The following is a 15,468-nucleotide window of genomic DNA, read 5'->3' as shown; positions in this document are numbered from 1 at the left end:
TTGCCTGTCATCTATGCAATTCAATTTGTGTTGGATATTGCTGAGAATCTCATTTCAAGATGAGGGCACAGATATTATTATAATCCTACTGAAAGCCTAAACCTGGAACAAATACTGTGTTACATGGATTGCAACGTTTCGAGGGCTGTGCAGCTAAGGTGAGGAAGACAGGAATGATGTGTTTGATGATTGCGTGGAATGCATTGCAAACTTGGGTTACGTTGCTTGATTTCATTCTACACCTTGAAATTCAGAAACAAGTGAGGCACCAGGTGGAAACCAACAGCTGTCTCTGTGGAAGAGGGGACATGGCTTCCTAATCTAACCATTTGAACTCTGCAAACATTCTGCTGGATCTGAACTGCCCTGTATACCAAGGCCAATTTGTATACTATATAAATTGGCATGCCCAGACTATGCAGAGGACTCCAGGTGGGGTCCAACCAGGACATTATATGGCTGCAGTGAAGCTTCGCCCCCATTATATAACTGCCTCTGTTACGCATTCTACTGCGAGGGTAATCACATTGTATGTAGCATCTCAGCAAAATAAGGACCCATTTGATCAAAATAAAGAGTTTAAAAACACAAATATGTGTCAGTGCAATCAGTAAATAATGAGAAATGAAATCCAGAACTTGGCAAGTATCCCAAGTGGATGTCTTGGTGTGGTTGGGGAAGGGAATCTTTGTCAATGATGGCACACTGTGCATGAACACTGCAGCAGCTGCTGCACCTCTTACAAACTTAGTTTCTTAAGGGAGAGTTTTAAAAAAAAGGGAATTGGATAATTGCATGAAAGGAGAGGCAAAGAAAAGCAGAGCTAAGGAAGTGGGCCCAAATGGCAAGTCTTTCATAAAACTGCCATGGTACGATGGCCTGAATGGACTGGCGATGTGTTGTGCACTGCTGATCGGCCATGGCTGGGTCAATACCTCTGCAGCCTTGCGAAATGTCACAGTGGAATTGCATTTGAATGAAACAAACACCACAAATCGATTAAGACTGTATAGTTTAACAATACTTGCAGCTTCCTCAGCGCTGTAAGTGTGTTGAGTTTCTGTAGTGTAGTGGTGATCACATGTGCCTCACTCGCAAAAAGTCCCCAGTTCGAAACCGGGTAGAAACATTTTCAAAACAAACCCAAACTTCTTCGCAAGAAATATTCAATCATTGACATTCCCCATGAACACAACACAATTTCTCAAAGCCCTCTTTCTCTTGCACATTGTGTGCACAATGCCTTGCACTCGCTCCTTTTTCTAGTCCTGATGCTGCAGAAAGTTCCTCAAAACCGAGCAGTGACACTTTATTTGGCTCAGATTAGAATAGAAACCTGCAACACGAGCTTGCGAAGTAACAGCGAATCTTAGTCTCATTTCAGACGAGGCAAAAGCACATCAGCAATTCACTTTCACCAGCTCCACAGTCGTTGAGACAGGGGCACGCTGCAATATTTTGACCCGCACTGTCCAATTACTCGCTGTCAGCAGCAAGTGGCGTCTGCTGCCTCAATCAACAGGTTACTGGCCATCTCGGGGAGGTAAAATAGCACAACCCGGGCCAAATCTCCCCATCAACCAAGCACCGGCTCAGCAAAACGTAGGCACATGATATCCGGGTCACTGAACCTCCGAGCAGCTCTGACAGAACAGCCAAGTGACTGAAACTTTCTTTGAGTTGCAATGATGAATCTCCGGTGGAAACAAGTTGGGGGAAATTGCTCCTCCTGAACATTTCTTCTTGGGTAAAAGGGGCAAAAATCCTTTTCAATTTAACCACTGCTGCAGCAGATTCTTGGTGTCTTAAGCACCTTGATAACCCAGCTCTTAACATGCAGCCGCAATTATGACAAGGGGTGAAGGTTCATGACACGCAGAGGGGAAAAAGTTATTTAAGTTATGACAGTCGCTCACAGATTTATTAGCGTTTTGTTCAGTCAGTAACAGAGACATACCTGGATTTATTGATGCAGATTAACATAACTATTCAGCGTCACGCAGAGCCGCTAGGAGTACTTTGCCTCCCTGAAAGAGGGACACGGCTGATTCTGTAACTGAAGCTAAGGAAACAGGCAGACCTGCCAAATTATTATTTTATTTTGTTCTTCATTCGGCAAGTAACAGGAACACTAACAAGGTGGCGTTGAAAATGAGATGCACTGCGGCTCCGCTCAATATCAAAGCGCTCCTTCATATCGAACTGAGGAAGAATATACATGAATAAAAGCAAAATACTGTGGATGCTGGAAATCTGAAAAAAAACAAGAAATTCTGGAAATACTCAGCACGACTGGCAGCATCTGTGGAGACAGAAGCAGAGTTAACATTTCGGCTCAGTGACCCTTCTTCAGAACTGGCAAATATTAGAAATGTCAAAGGTTAGAAGCAAGTAAAGCGGGGGTGGAGCAAGAGATAACAAAGGAGGTGTAGATTGGACAAGGCCACAGAATAGCTGACCAGAAGGTCATGGAGCAAAGGCAAACAATATGTTAATGGTGTGTTGAAAGACAAAGCATTAGTACAGAGAGGACTGTTAATGCACTGAAAATTGAACAGCAGCAAGTACAAACAGGAAAAAAAAACAGTGGGTAAGCAAACTGAACAAACTAAGATGAAATAAAATAAACATACAAAAAAATGTAAAAAATGTAAAAATGAAAAATAACAAAAAATGAAAGTAAAATGGGGGCCCCGTCATGCTCTGGAATTATTGAACTCAATATTCAGTCCGGCACGCTCCCGTGTGCAGTGGTTCACACCGCAGCCTCACAGCTCCAGCGACCCGCTTTCAATTCTGGGCACTGCCTGCGTGGTGTTTGCAAGTTCTCCCTGTGTCTGCGTGGGATTCCTCTAGGTGCTCCGGTTTCCTCCCACATGCCAAAGACTGGCTGCTTGATAGGTTAATTGGCGATTATAAATTGCCCCTCGTATAGGGAGGTGGCAGGGAAATATAGGGAAGGTGGGGATGTGGTAGGAATATGGAATTCGTGTCGGATTAGTATAAATGGGTGGTCGATGGTCAGCACAGACTCGGTGGGCCGAAGGGCCTGTTTCACTGCTGTATCACCAAACTAAACTAATCGGTCAACGGGATGCTGTTTTTCGAGCTTGTGTTGATGTTCACTGGAACACTGAGGCAATCCCAGGATAGAGATGTGAGCATGAGAGCAGTGGGCAGTCTTGAAATGACAAGCAACCGGAAGCTCAGGGTCCTGCTTGCGGACTGAGCCGACGTATTCCGCAAAGCGGTCACCCAGTCTGCGTTTGGTCTCCCCAATAAACATGAATATACATGAATTGGATTCAGGCGCCAGTATGTTGCAAAACAAGAAGAAAGAAAAGCACAAATGCCATTAACTCTGACTTTGCAAATGATTCACTGAAAAATTCTTTCATTTGCTGGAAAAGAAGACTATTGTGCATCTGAAAATGGGCACCATGGAATTGTGTTGCATACTGACCTGTTTTCCTATATTTGCCTGTCATCTATGCAATTCAATTTGTGTTGGATATTGCTGAGAATCTCATTTCAAGATGAGGGCACAGATATTATTATAATCCTACTGAAAGCCTAAACCTGGAACAAATACTGTGTTACATGGATTGCAACGTTTCGAGGGCTGTGCAGCTAAGGTGAGGAAGACAGGAATGATGTGTTTGATGATTGCGTGGAATGCATTGCAAACTTGGGTTACGTTGCTTGATTTCATTCTACACCTTGAAATTCAGAAACAAGTGAGGCACCAGGTGGAAACCAACAGCTGTCTCTGTGGAAGAGGGGACATGGCTTCCTAATCTAACCGTTTGAACTCTGCAAACATTCTGCTGGATCTGAACTGCCCTGTATACCAAGGCCAATTTGTATACTATATAAATTGGCATGCCCAGACTATGCAGAGGACTCCAGGTGGGGTCCAACCAGGACATTATATAGCTGCAGTGAACCTTCGCCCCCATTATATAACTGCCTCTGTTACGCATTCTACTGCGAGGGTAATCACATTGTATGTAGCATCTCAGCAAAATAAGGACTCATTTGATCAAAATAAAGAGTTTAAAAACACAAATATGTGTCAGTGCAATCAGTAAATAATGAGAAATGAAATCCAGAACTTGGCAAGAATCCCAAGTGGATGTCTTGGTGTGGTTGGGGAAGGGAATCTTTGTCAATGATGGCACACTGTGCATTAACACTGCAGCAGCTGCTGCACCTCTTACAAACTTAGTTTCTTAAGGGAGAGTTTTAAAAAAAAGGGAATTGGATAATTGCATGAAAGGAGAGGCAAACAAAAGCAGAGCGAAGGAAGTGGGCCCAAATGGCAAGTCTTTCAAAAAACTGCCATGGTACGATGGCCTGAATGGACTGGCGATGTGTTGTGCACTGCTGATCGTCCATGGCTGGGTCAATACCTCTGCAGCCTTGCGAAATGTCACAGTGGAATTGCATTTCAATGAAACAAGCACCACAAATCGATTAAGACTGTATAGTTTAACAATACTTGCAGCTTCCTCAGCGCTGTAACGTGTTGAGTTTCTGTAGTGTAGTGGTGATCACGTTTGCCTCACACGCAAAAAGTCCCCAGTTCAAAACTGGGCAGAAACATTTTCAAAACGAACCCAAACTTCTTCGCAAGAAATATGCAATCATTGACATTCCCCATGAACACAACACAATTTCTCAAAGCCCTCTTTCTCTTGCACATTGTGTGCACAATGCCTTGCACTCGCTCCTCTTTCTAGTCCTGATGCTGCAGAAAGTTCCGCAAAACCGAGCAGTGACACTTTATTTGGCTCAGATGAGAATAGAAATCTGCAACACGAGCTTGCTAAGTAACAGCGAACCTTAGTCTCATTTCAGACGAGGCAAAAGCACATCAGCAATTCACTTTCACCAGCTCCACAGTCGTTGAGACAGGGGCATGCTGCAATATTTTGACCCGCACTGTCCAATTACTCGCTGTCAGCGGCAAGTGGCGTCTGCTGCCTCAATCAACAGGTTATTGGCCATCTCGGGGAGGTAAAATAGCACAATCCGGGCCAAATCTCCCCATCAACCAAGCACCGGCTCAGCAAAACGTAGGCACATGATATCCGGGTCACTGAACCTCCGAGCAGCTCTTCAAGAACACCCAAGTGACTGAAACTTTCTTTGAGTTGCGATGATGAATCTCCGGTGGAAACAAGTTGGGGGAAATTGCTCCTCCTGAACATTTCTTCTTGGGTAAAAGGGGCAAAAATCCTTTTCAATTTAACCACTGCTGCAGCAGATTCTTGGTGTCTTAAGCACCTTGATAACCCAGCTCTTAACATGCAGCCGCAATTATGACAAGGGGTGAAGGTTCATGACACGCAGAGGGGAAAAAGTTATTTAAGTTATGACAGTCGCTCACAGATTTATTAGCGTTTTGTTCAGTCAGTAACAGAGACATACCTGGATTTATTGATGCAGATTAACATAACTATTCAGCGTCACGCAGAGCCGCTGGGAGTACTTTGCCTCCCTTAAAGACGGACACGGCTGATTCTGCAACTGAAGCTAAGGAAACAGGCAGACCTGCCAAATTATTATTTTATTTTGTTCTTCATTCGGCAAGTAACAGGAACACTAACAAGGTGGCGTTGAAAATGAGATGCACTGCGGCTCCGCTCAATATCAAAGCGCTCCTTCATATTGAACCGAGGAAGAATATAGATGAATTAAGGCAAAATACTGTGGATGCTGGAAATCTGAAATAAAAACAAGAAATTCTGGAAATACTCAGCACGACTGGCAGCATCTGTGGAGACAGAAGCAGAGTTAACATTTCGGCTCAGTGACCCTTCTTCAGAACTGGCAAATATTAGAAATGTCAAAGGTTAGAAGCAAGTAAAGCGGGGGTGGAGCAAGAGATAACAAAGGAGAAGGTGTAGATTGGACAAGGCCACAGAATAGCTGACCAGAAGGTCATGGAGCAAAGGCAAACAATATGTTAATGGTGTGTTGAAAGACAAAGCATTAGTACAGAGAGGACTGTTAATGCACTGAAAATTGAACAGCAGCAAGTACAAACAGGAAAAAAAAACAGTGGGTAAGCAAACTGAACAAACTAAGATGAAATAAAATAAACATACAAAAAAATGTAAAAAATGTAAAAATGAAAAATAACAAAAAATGAAAGTAAAATGGGGGCCCCGTCATGCTCTGGAATTATTGAACTCAATATTCAGTCCGGCACGCTCCCGTGTGCAGTGGTTCATACCGCAGCCTCACAGCTCCAGCGACCCGCTTTCAATTCTGGGCACTGCCTGCGTGGTGTTTGCAAGTTCTCCCTGTGTCTGCGTGGGATTCCTCTAGGTGCTCCGGTTTCCTCCCACATGCCAAAGACTGGCTGCTTGATAGGTTAATTGGCGATTATAAATTGCCCCACGTATAGGGAGGTGGCAGGGAAATATAGGGAAGGTGGGGATGTGGTAGGAATATGGAATTCGTGTCGGATTAGTATAAATGGGTGGTCGATGGTCAGCACAGACTCGGTGGGCCGAAGGGCCTGTTTCACTGCTGTATCACCAAACTAAACTAATCGGTCAACGGGATGCTGTTTTTCGAGCTTGTGTTGATGTTCACTGGAACACTGAGGCAATCCCAGGATAGAGATGTGAGCATGAGAGCAGTGGGCAGTCTTGAAATGACAAGCAACCGGAAGCTCAGGGTCCTGCTTGCGGACTGAGCCGACGTATTCCGCAAAGCGGTCACCCAGTCTGCGTTTGGTCTCCCCAATAAACATGAATATACATGAATTGGATTCAGGCGCCAGTATGTTGCAAAACAAGAAGAAAGAAAAGCACAAATGCCATTAACTCTGACTTTGCAAATGATTCACTGAAAAATTCTTTCATTTGCTGGAAAAGAAGACTATTGTGCATCTGAAAATGGGCACCATGGAATTGTGTTGCATACTGACCTGTTTTCCTATATTTGCCTGTCATCTATGCAATTCAATTTGTGTTGGATATTGCTGAGAATCTCATTTCAAGATGAGGGCACAGATATTATTATAATCCTACTGAAAGCCTAAACCTGGAACAAATACTGTGTTACATGGATTGCAACGTTTCGAGGGCTGTGCAGCTAAGGTGAGGAAGACAGGAATGATGTGTTTGATGATTGCGTGGAATGCATTGCAAACTTGGGTTACGTTGCTTGATTTCATTCTACACCTTGAAATTCAGAAACAAGTGAGGCACCAGGTGGAAACCAACAGCTGTCTCTGTGGAAGAGGGGACATGGCTTCCTAATCTAACCATTTGAACTCTGCAAACATTCTGCTGGATCTGAACTGCCCTGTATACCAAGGCCAATTTGTATACTGTATAGATTGGCATGCCCAGACTATGCAGAGGACTCCAGGTGGGGTCCAACTAGGACATTATATAGCTGCAGTGAAGCTTCGCCCCCATTATATAACTGCCTCTGTTACGCATTCTACTGCGAGGGTAATCACATTGTATGTAGCATCTCAGCAAAATAAGGACTCATTTGATCAAAATAAAGAGTTTAAAAACACAAATATGTGTCAGTGCAATCAGTAAATAATGAGAAATGAAATCCAGAAGTTGGCAAGAATCCCAAGTGGATGTCTTGGTGTGGTTGGGGAAGGGAATCTTTGTCAATGATGGCACACTGTGCATTAACACAGCAGCAGCTGCTGCACCTCTTACAAACTTAGTTTCTTAAGGGAGAGTTTTAAAAAAAGGGAATTGGATAATTGCATGAAAGGAGAGGCAAAGAAAAGCAGAGCTAAGGAAGTGGGCCCAAGTGGCAAGTCTTTGAAAAAACTGGCAATGGTACGATGGCCTGAATGGACTGGCGATGTGTTGTGCACTGCTGATCGTCCATGGCTGGGTCAATACCTCTGCAGCCTTGCGAAATGTCACAGTGGAATTGCATTTCAATGAAACAAGCACCACAAATCGATTAAGACTGTATAGTTTAACAATACTTGCAGCTTCCTCAGCGCTGTAACGTGTTGAGTTTCTGTAGTGTAGTGGTGATCACGTTTGCATCACACGCAAAAGGTCCCCAGTTCAAAACTGGGCAGAAACATTTTCAAAACGAACCCAAACTTCTTCGCAAGAAATATGCAATCATTGACATTCCCCATGAACACAACACAATTTCTCAAAGCCCTCTTTCTCTTGCACATTGTGTGCACAATGCCTTGCACTCGCTCCTCTTTCTAGTCCTGATGCTGCAGAAAGTTCCGCAAAACCGAGCAGTGACACTTTATTTGGCTCAGATGAGAATAGAAATCTGCAACACGAGCTTGCTAAGTAACAGCGAACCTTAGTCTCATTTCAGACGAGGCAAAAGCACATCAGCAATTCACTTTCACCAGCTCCACAGTCGTTGAGACAGGGGCACGCTGCAATATTTTGACCCGCACTGTCCAATTACTCGCTGTCAGCAGCAAGTGGCGTCTGCTGCCTCAATCAACAGGTTATTGGCCATCTCGGGGAGGTAAAATAGCACAATCCGGGCCAAATCTCCCCATCAACCAAGCACCGGCTCAGCAAAACGTAGGCACATGATATCCGGGTCACTGAACCTCCGAGCAGCTCTTCAAGAACACCCAAGTGACTGAAACTTTCTTTGAGTTGCAATGATGAATCTCCGGTGGAAACAAGTTGGGGGAAATTGCTCCTCCTGAACATTTCTTCTTGGGTAAAAGGGGCAAAAATCCTTTTCAATTTAACCACTGCTGCAGCAGATTCTTGGTGTCTTAAGCACCTTGATAACCCAGCTCTTAACATGCAGCCGCAATTATGACAAGGGGTGAAGGTTCATGACACGCAGAGGGGAAAAAGTTATTTAAGTTATGACAGTCGCTCACAGATTTATTAGCGTTTTGTTCAGTCAGTAACAGAGACATACCTGGATTTATTGATGCAGATTAACATAACTATTCAGCGTCACGCAGAGCCGCTGGGAGTACTTTGCCTCCCTTAAAGACGGACACGGCTGATTCTGCAACTGAAGCTAAGGAAACAGGCAGACCTGCCAAATTATTATTTTATTTTGTTCTTCATTCGGCAAGTAACAGGAACACTAACAAGGTGGCGTTGAAAATGAGATGCACTGCGGCTCCGCTCAATATCAAAGCGCTCCTTCATATTGAACCGAGGAAGAATATAGATGAATTAAGGCAAAATACTGTGGATGCTGGAAATCTGAAATAAAAACAAGAAATTCTGGAAATACTCAGCACGACTGGCAGCATCTGTGGAGACAGAAGCAGAGTTAACATTTCGGCTCAGTGACCCTTCTTCAGAACTGGCAAATATTAGAAATGTCAAAGGTTAGAAGCAAGTAAAGCGGGGGTGGAGCAAGAGATAACAAAGGAGAAGGTGTAGATTGGACAAGGCCACAGAATAGCTGACCAGAAGGTCATGGAGCAAAGGCAAACAATATGTTAATGGTGTGTTGAAAGACAAAGCATTAGTACAGAGAGGACTGTTAATGCACTGAAAATTGAACAGCAGCAAGTACAAACAGGAAAAAAAAACAGTGGGTAAGCAAACTGAACAAACTAAGATGAAATAAAATAAACATACAAAAAAATGTAAAAAATGTAAAAATGAAAAATAACAAAAAATGAAAGTAAAATGGGGGCCCCGTCATGCTCTGGAATTATTGAACTCAATATTCAGTCCGGCACGCTCCCGTGTGCAGTGGTTCACACCGCAGCCTCACAGCTCCAGCGACCCGCTTTCAATTCTGGGCACTGCCTGCGTGGTGTTTGCAAGTTCTCCCTGTGTCTGCGTGGGATTCCTCTAGGTGCTCCGGTTTCCTCCCACATGCCAAAGACTGGCTGCTTGATAGGTTAATTGGCGATTATAAATTGCCCCTCGTATAGGGAGGTGGCAGGGAAATATAGGGAAGGTGGGGATGTGGTAGGAATATGGAATTCGTGTCGGATTAGTATAAATGGGTGGTCGATGGTCAGCACAGACTCGGTGGGCCGAAGGGCCTGTTTCACTGCTGTATCACCAAACTAAACAAATCGGTCAACGGGATGCTGTTTTTCGAGCTTGTGTTGATGTTCACTGGAACACTGAGGCAATCCCAGGATAGAGATGTGAGCATGAGAGCAGTGGGCAGTCTTGAAATGACAAGCAACCGGAAGCTCAGGGTCCTGCTTGCGGACTGAGCCGACGTATTCCGCAAAGCGGTCACCCAGTCTGCGTTTGGTCTCCCCAATAAACATGAATATACATGAATTGGATTCAGGCGCCAGTATGTTGCAAAACAAGAAGAAAGAAAAGCACAAATGCCATTAACTCTGACTTTGCAAATGATTCACTGAAAAATTCTTTCATTTGCTGGAAAAGAAGACTATTGTGCATCTGAAAATGGGCACCATGGAATTGTGTTGCATACTGACCTGTTTTCCTATATTTGCCTGTCATCTATGCAATTCAATTTGTGTTGGATATTGCTGAGAATCTCATTTCAAGATGAGGGCACAGATATTATTATAATCCTACTGAAAGCCTAAACCTGGAACAAATACTGTGTTACATGGATTGCAACGTTTCGAGGGCTGTGCAGCTAAGGTGAGGAAGACAGGAATGATGTGTTTGATGATTGCGTGGAATGCATTGCAAACTTGGGTTACGTTGCTTGATTTCATTCTACACCTTGAAATTCAGAAACAAGTGAGGCACCAGGTGGAAACCAACAGCTGTCTCTGTGGAAGAGGGGACATGGCTTCCTAATCTAACCATTTGAACTCTGCAAACATTCTGCTGGATCTGAACTGCCCTGTATACCAAGGCCAATTTGTATACTGTATAGATTGGCATGCCCAGACTATGCAGAGGACTCCAGGTGGGGTCCAACTAGGACATTATATAGCTGCAGTGAAGCTTCGCCCCCATTATATAACTGCCTCTGTTACGCATTCTACTGCGAGGGTAATCACATTGTATGTAGCATCTCAGCAAAATAAGGACTCATTTGATCAAAATAAAGAGTTTAAAAACACAAATATGTGTCAGTGCAATCAGTAAATAATGAGAAATGAAATCCAGAAGTTGGCAAGAATCCCAAGTGGATGTCTTGGTGTGGTTGGGGAAGGGAATCTTTGTCAATGATGGCACACTGTGCATTAACACAGCAGCAGCTGCTGCACCTCTTACAAACTTAGTTTCTTAAGGGAGAGTTTTAAATAAAGGGAATTGGATAATTGCATGAAAGGAGAGGCAAAGAAAAGCAGAGCTAAGGAAGTGGGCCCAAGTGGCAAGTCTTTGAAAAAACTGGCAATGGTACGATGGCCTGAATGGACTGGCGATGTGTTGTGCACTGCTGATCGTCCATGGCTGGGTCAATACCTCTGCAGCCTTGCGAAATGTCACAGTGGAATTGCATTTCAATGAAACAAGCACCACAAATCGATTAAGACTGTATAGTTTAACAATACTTGCAGCTTCCTCAGCGCTGTAACGTGTTGAGTTTCTGTAGTGTAGTGGTGATCACGTTTGCATCACACGCAAAAGGTCCCCAGTTCAAAACTGGGCAGAAACATTTTCAAAACGAACCCAAACTTCTTCGCAAGAAATATGCAATCATTGACATTCCCCATGAACACAACACAATTTCTCAAAGCCCTCTTTCTCTTGCACATTGTGTGCACAATGCCTTGCACTCGCTCCTCTTTCTAGTCCTGATGCTGCAGAAAGTTCCGCAAAACCGAGCAGTGACACTTTATTTGGCTCAGATGAGAATAGAAATCTGCAACACGAGCTTGCTAAGTAACAGCGAACCTTAGTCTCATTTCAGACGAGGCAAAAGCACATCAGCAATTCACTTTCACCAGCTCCACAGTCGTTGAGACAGGGGCACGCTGCAATATTTTGACCCGCACTGTCCAATTACTCGCTGTCAGCAGCAAGTGGCGTCTGCTGCCTCAATCAACAGGTTATTGGCCATCTCGGGGAGGTAAAATAGCACAATCCGGGCCAAATCTCCCCATCAACCAAGCACCGGCTCAGCAAAACGTAGGCACATGATATCCGGGTCACTGAACCTCCGAGCAGCTCTTCAAGAACACCCAAGTGACTGAAACTTTCTTTGAGTTGCAATGATGAATCTCCGGTGGAAACAAGTTGGGGGAAATTGCTCCTCCTGAACATTTCTTCTTGGGTAAAAGGGGCAAAAATCCTTTTCAATTTAACCACTGCTGCAGCAGATTCTTGGTGTCTTAAGCACCTTGATAACCCAGCTCTTAACATGCAGCCGCAATTATGACAAGGGGTGAAGGTTCATGACATGCAGAGGGGAAAAAGTTATTTAAGTTATGACAGTCGCTCACAGATTTATTAGCGTTTTGTTCAGTCAGTAACAGAGACATACCTGGATTTATTGATGCAGATTAACATAACTATTCAGCGTCACGCAGAGCCGCTGGGAGTACTTTGCCTCCCTTAAAGACGGACACGGCTGATTCTGCAACTGAAGCTAAGGAAACAGGCAGACCTGCCAAATTATTATTTTATTTTGTTCTTCATTCGGCAAGTAACAGGAACACTAACAAGGTGGCGTTGAAAATGAGATGCACTGCGGCTCCGCTCAATATCAAAGCGCTCCTTCATATTGAACCGAGGAAGAATATAGATGAATTAAGGCAAAATACTGTGGATGCTGGAAATCTGAAATAAAAACAAGAAATTCTGGAAATACTCAGCACGACTGGCAGCATCTGTGGAGACAGAAGCAGAGTTAACATTTCGGCTCAGTGACCCTTCTTCAGAACTGGCAAATATTAGAAATGTCAAAGGTTAGAAGCAAGTAAAGCGGGGGTGGAGCAAGAGATAACAAAGGAGAAGGTGTAGATTGGACAAGGCCACAGAATAGCTGACCAGAAGGTCATGGAGCAAAGGCAAACAATATGTTAATGGTGTGTTGAAAGACAAAGCATTAGTACAGAGAGGACTGTTAATGCACTGAAAATTGAACAGCAGCAAGTACAAACAGGAAAAAAAAACAGTGGGTAAGCAAACTGAACAAACTAAGATGAAATAAAATAAACATACAAAAAAATGTAAAAAATGTAAAAATGAAAAATAACAAAAAATGAAAGTAAAATGGGGGCCCCGTCATGCTCTGGAATTATTGAACTCAATATTCAGTCCGGCACGCTCCCGTGTGCAGTGGTTCACACCGCAGCCTCACAGCTCCAGCGACCCGCTTTCAATTCTGGGCACTGCCTGCGTGGTGTTTGCAAGTTCTCCCTGTGTCTGCGTGGGATTCCTCTAGGTGCTCCGGTTTCCTCCCACATGCCAAAGACTGGCTGCTTGATAGGTTAATTGGCGATTATAAATTGCCCCTCGTATAGGGAGGTGGCAGGGAAATATAGGGAAGGTGGGGATGTGGTAGGAATATGGAATTCGTGTCGGATTAGTATAAATGGGTGGTCGATGGTCAGCACAGACTCGGTGGGCCGAAGGGCCTGTTTCACTGCTGTATCACCAAACTAAACAAATCGGTCAACGGGATGCTGTTTTTCGAGCTTGTGTTGATGTTCACTGGAACACTGAGGCAATCCCAGGATAGAGATGTGAGCATGAGAGCAGTGGGCAGTCTTGAAATGACAAGCAACCGGAAGCTCAGGGTCCTGCTTGCGGACTGAGCCGACGTATTCCGCAAAGCGGTCACCCAGTCTGCGTTTGGTCTCCCCAATAAACATGAATATACATGAATTGGATTCAGGCGCCAGTATGTTGCAAAACAAGAAGAAAGAAAAGCACAAATGCCATTAACTCTGACTTTGCAAATGATTCACTGAAAAATTCTTTCATTTGCTGGAAAAGAAGACTATTGTGCATCTGAAAATGGGCACCATGGAATTGTGTTGCATACTGACCTGTTTTCCTATATTTGCCTGTCATCTATGCAATTCAATTTGTGTTGGATATTGCTGAGAATCTCATTTCAAGATGAGGGCACAGATATTATTATAATCCTACTGAAAGCCTAAACCTGGAACAAATACTGTGTTACATGGATTGCAACGTTTCGAGGGCTGTGCAGCTAAGGTGAGGAAGACAGGAATGATGTGTTTGATGATTGCGTGGAATGCATTGCAAACTTGGGTTACGTTGCTTGATTTCATTCTACACCTTGAAATTCAGAAACAAGTGAGGCACCAGGTGGAAACCAACAGCTGTCTCTGTGGAAGAGGGGACATGGCTTCCTAATCTAACCGTTTGAACTCTGCAAACATTCTGCTGGATCTGAACTGCCCTGTATACCAAGGCCAATTTGTATACTATATAAATTGGCATGCCCAGACTATGCAGAGGACTCCAGGTGGGGTCCAACCAGGACATTATATAGCTGCAGTGAACCTTCGCCCCCATTATATAACTGCCTCTGTTACGCATTCTACTGCGAGGGTAATCACATTGTATGTAGCATCTCAGCAAAATAAGGACTCATTTGATCAAAATAAAGAGTTTAAAAACACAAATATGTGTCAGTGCAATCAGTAAATAATGAGAAATGAAATCCAGAACTTGGCAAGAATCCCAAGTGGATGTCTTGGTGTGGTTGGGGAAGGGAATCTTTGTCAATGATGGCACACTGTGCATTAACACTGCAGCAGCTGCTGCACCTCTTACAAACTTAGTTTCTTAAGGGAGAGTTTTAAAAAAAAGGGAATTGGATAATTGCATGAAAGGAGAGGCAAACAAAAGCAGAGCGAAGGAAGTGGGCCCAAATGGCAAGTCTTTCAAAAAACTGCCATGGTACGATGGCCTGAATGGACTGGCGATGTGTTGTGCACTGCTGATCGTCCATGGCTGGGTCAATACCTCTGCAGCCTTGCGAAATGTCACAGTGGAATTGCATTTCAATGAAACAAGCACCACAAATCGATTAAGACTGTATAGTTTAACAATACTTGCAGCTTCCTCAGCGATGCAACTGTGTTGAGTTTCTGTAGTGTAGAGGTGATCACGTTTGCCTCACACGCAAAAAGTCCCTAGTTCAAAACTGGGCAGAAACATTTTCAAAACGAACCCAAACTTGTTCGCAAGAAATATGCAATCATTGACATTCCCCATGAACACAACACAATTTCTCAAAGCCCTCTTACTCTTGCACATTGTGTGCACAATGCCTTGCACTCGCTCCTCTTTCTAGTCCTGATGCTGCAGAAAGTACCTCAAAACCGAGCAGTGACACTTTATTTGGCTCAGATGAGAATAGAAACCTGCAACACGAGCTTGCTAAGTAACAGCGAATCTTAGTCTCATTTCAGACGAGGCAAAAGCACATCAGCAATTCACTTTCACCAGCTCCACAGTCGTTGAGACAGGGGCACGCTGCAATATTTTGACCCGCACTGTCCAATTACTCGCTGTCAGCAGCAAGAGGCGTCTGCTGCCTCAATCAACAGGTTACTGGCCATCTCGGGGAGGTAAAATA

General features: G+C 44.0%; 4 non-coding genes across 4 annotated transcripts; all 4 read left to right on the top strand.

Annotated features, from left to right (window-relative positions):
- Positions 1 to 4,532: 4,532 nt before the first annotated feature.
- On the top strand, positions 4,533 to 4,605 carry trnav-cac (transfer RNA valine (anticodon CAC)). Its single transcript has one exon. It is a non-coding gene; the product is annotated as a tRNA-Val (tRNA).
- A 3,407-nt stretch (positions 4,606 to 8,012) lies between these two features.
- On the top strand, positions 8,013 to 8,085 carry trnav-cac (transfer RNA valine (anticodon CAC)). Its single transcript has one exon. It is a non-coding gene; the product is annotated as a tRNA-Val (tRNA).
- A 3,407-nt stretch (positions 8,086 to 11,492) lies between these two features.
- On the top strand, positions 11,493 to 11,565 carry trnav-cac (transfer RNA valine (anticodon CAC)). Its single transcript has one exon. It is a non-coding gene; the product is annotated as a tRNA-Val (tRNA).
- Positions 11,566 to 14,973: 3,408 nt separating this feature from the next.
- On the top strand, positions 14,974 to 15,046 carry trnav-cac (transfer RNA valine (anticodon CAC)). The gene has a single exon. It is a non-coding gene; the product is annotated as a tRNA-Val (tRNA).
- Positions 15,047 to 15,468: the final 422 nt, after the last annotated feature.

Source organism: Heterodontus francisci, chromosome 22, assembly GCF_036365525.1.
Source record: "Heterodontus francisci isolate sHetFra1 chromosome 22, sHetFra1.hap1, whole genome shotgun sequence".
Classification (NCBI taxonomy): Eukaryota; Metazoa; Chordata; class Chondrichthyes; order Heterodontiformes; family Heterodontidae; genus Heterodontus; species Heterodontus francisci.
Note: the sequence above shows the minus strand (reverse complement) of the source record. Positions and strands in the feature narration are given on the sequence as shown.